We start from the raw sequence: 3,517 nt of genomic DNA on the forward strand, positions 1-3,517 counted from the left end.
TCCCGCTGCTCCCCTCAGCAGTGTACTTTGTCAGTCTGCCTGCTCTGCCCTGCTCTGCTCTCCACCTTGGCTCTGGTGAATTCTCTCACCCTCCTGCGCTTCTGACTGTACCCAGTGCTTGTCTAAATAAATAAATAAATAAATCTTTAAAAAAAAGAAAAGAAAAAGAAAAAAATGCAATATCTCAGGCCCAACTTCAGCCTTCTAAGTCTGAATTTGCAATTTAATAAGATCCCCATGGTTTTTTTTCTGTGCATATTAAAGTGTGAGTAGCACTTGCACAGATCATTCCTTACTGCTTTTATTTATAACATCAAGTAGCACTATCTTTCAATAATTCATGCCACTTAATAGGAGTTTCCCTCCAGCAAATTGCATACTACAAAAGCACCCTAAATGTGACACTTGAGTAACAACAAATCATCATAATAAAACCAATAACACAATCTAATATGTGCTTCATACATTTTTGGTATTTCAACATCCTTAATACCCACACAGTCTCATCTGATTCTAGAGTTTGGGATAATTGTCTTCAATCAGAGAGTGTTTAAGTGAGCAAAAAAAATAATAAAGTGAGCAAAAAAATGATGATATGCATGACCTAGGGAATATTTGGTGGAGAGAAACTGAGTTATGAGAGGGATTTTAAGTTTGCCTTAATGAGAATTTGTTCAATTGCTAGTAATAGAGATCCAAAACAACAGTGACTTCAATAAGACAGGGAATGATAACTCCTTTTGTAACAGGGTGGTTCCAGGAAAGGGGGAGGTTTCCCTGCCCCACCCAAGGGAGGGTGGAGCTGAGCAGGAAGAGAGAAGCTGCAGAAGAGAAGGAGGAAGGAAGCAGGATGGAGGCAGGAGACCGGGAAAGGCACATGGAGCCTAGAGACACGTGAAGAAACTGCGCTTGTCTTTTGGTCGTGGACTGGGTGACACAGATGTGGGTGAGACCTGTGGGGAGGTGACAATGGCAGCTTTTATCTTGATGTTGATTTTGCTCTTTTCCTTCCGGGCTTGTCCGGTTGTTTGTGACCCTTTGCTGGGGGTCCCCACTGGAAGATGCTTTAGACTTGTGGCAGGCTTTGGGGCCTTGCTCTGGGCCAATCCATTTGGATGGACTTTTACCCACGAGGGGACGGGTAACTCTGGATGCTTCATTTAGAAACTAGACTCTTTGCCTTACCTGTATTGTGTTCCTAGTTTTATTAAAGTTCCTTCCCATTAAAGTCTCCTATGTTTTGTGTTGATGCGGCGGATGGCAGAACCCATTTAGAATAGGCAGGTTTGCGGGGTTGGGCTGCCCCTCTCCCTGTCCTATAACACTGTCACTTGATAAACTATCTTCAGGCAGACCAAGCTGGTATGGTGACTCTCAAGTTCTCAAAACTGGAATCCTTCTGACTTCTGCTCTGCTATTCTTAGCACATGACTTTAATTCTTTTTTAAAAAGATTGATTTATTTATGCACACAAGAGTTTGGGGCACAGGCCAGAGATGCAGGGGGGTGAGAGGATTCACCAGAGACAGGGGGAACAGAACAGGCAGATTTGTTAGGGGAAAAAGGATGGGCTGCTCTATAACAGATTGAAGTACACTGCTGAGGGAGCAGCGGGCGCGTCAGGAGAGGTCTGCTGTGCCATGTGGGCTGCTCCCTGGCTGGCCGGGAATCGAACTTGTGTGCAGAGGCTGCGGATTGCTTCATAGTGCGATGCTTAACCCCCTTGCACCACCAGGGAGGCCCCACTCCTGCTGCCTTCTTTCTGCGTAGAATGCTCTGCTTTGTCTATATCCTGATTACGACCTCCCACCCAACTCTTGCTCAGTTTAATCAGTGCTCAGTCTGTATGGTCCTTATAACTTTGTTTATGTGTACACATTTTCATAAATCTGGATTTGACCTGTATAGCCCTGGTTCCAGATCTATCCTAGCCTTCTATCCACACTCCAAGTATAAGGTCCCTAAATGTAAACACTTTGTCTATCCTATTCACTGAATTTCTAGCACCTTGCAAAATATCTGGAAAATAGTGGCGCCAAAATATTTCTTGAACCAATAAAACAGCTGACAAGGAAGTTCATGCTATTTAGCTATTTAGCCTCTAACCTAACTTAAGCAAGAAAGGGAGTTTCATCATAACAATACAGGGACATGTTGCAGAAACAAGAGCTAGGTTACAGCCTGACCTCAGGAATGGAGTAGAACCGAAACTCAAAAGCCACTAGGAATCTTCTCATCTTCATTCTCTCTCATCAGGTCAGCTTCCATTACTTGTTACTTCTACACAGTGAGGAAATGGCTACAAACAACACCAAAGTGTTAATATTTTATTAAAACAATCAGTTGGAGAGAAGATAGCTCTGTCTTCCTCATCTCTATCTCTTCAAAATTTCCCAGTAGAAAATTATTGCCCTTCCCTGGGCCAATGAAGTGGTCACAGGAGCTGGAATCATGTTGCTGAAACACGGCATCTCTCATTGCAAACTTGTGCTTTGGGTGCAGGGAGTTGATCTCTGGAAAAGAGGTTTTGGGCCTGCAGAGTTTAATCCCTGGCCAGGTAGCTAACCCCACATGGCACAGCAGACCTCTGTCTTGCCTGCTGCTCCCCTCAGCAGTGTATTTCAATGAGTCTGCCTGTTCTGCTCCCCATTCTGTCTCTGGAATCTTCTCATGTACCCCCCAATCTCTGGCCTACACCCCAGCTCTTATATCCATAAATAAATGAAATAAATCGTTAAATATTTGTTTTTAAAAGAAAGTTTACCACTGCAGGAATCTTAATAGGGTGGCAATAGCACTGGTAGTATTGCCAATCCTGTAACATATCTGTATGTGTCTGCATTTGTAGTTGTTGCACATCACAGGAATCTAATGAAGCAGGATCAACCTCCTCTAGTGGAGGTTGGTCCAAATAACTGCCATCACTTCCACACTGTTAAACATGTGTGTGTGTCTGTGTGTGGGGGTGTGTGTGTGTGGGTGTGTGTGGGTGGTGTGGGTGTGGGTGTCTTTAAATGTGGAATGGCTCATGAATTCTTGTGTCCTCCTGCACAGAGGCCATGTTAGTCTTCTCTGAATTATTTCAATTTTAGTAGATGTGCTGGCCAGTGAGCCATGTATTCTACTAAAAAGTTCTATTTTGCTTTAAAATTACACCATGTTATGGCTTAATGTGTAACTGTGCTGTTGGTTGACTGTGACACCTATGAATACTGAGGGTTGTGGGAAGAAAAGGCACTTTGCTGTGGCAACGTGGCCTGCTGCAAAGTGTAGGTGACTCAGAGCACAAGCACTTTGAATAAATAACACCTATTGTTAGTAAGCTGTTGTCACCCTTCCTCACCTCCAGCCACAAAGGATTTGGGGACCCTGGAGACCAGACCTGGTATGAGTCACAGCGTGCGCTGTAGAGAACCTGGCAGCAGCCAGGAGCCACTTCCCTTGGGGGAGGTGGCTCTGAGTGACGCAAGCCTGAGTCTCAAGAAGAAACGCTGGTCCTGACACCACTGCCACCTCC

At 44.5% G+C, this 3,517-nt stretch overlaps 1 non-coding gene across 1 annotated transcript; it reads right to left on the reverse strand.

Moving 5' to 3' along the window:
• Window positions 1–3,010: 3,010 nt before the first annotated feature.
• LOC119233115 (U6 spliceosomal RNA) lies at window positions 3,011–3,115 on the reverse strand. Its single transcript, XR_005122270.1, has one exon. It is a non-coding gene; the product is annotated as a U6 spliceosomal RNA (small nuclear RNA).
• Between the last annotated feature and the right edge of the window lie 402 nt (window positions 3,116–3,517).

This window comes from Talpa occidentalis, unplaced genomic scaffold (genome assembly GCF_014898055.3).
Source record: "Talpa occidentalis isolate TD23 unplaced genomic scaffold, MPIMG_talOcc4v2.1 talOcc4.7, whole genome shotgun sequence".
Lineage (NCBI taxonomy): Eukaryota > Metazoa > Chordata > Mammalia > Eulipotyphla > Talpidae > Talpa > Talpa occidentalis.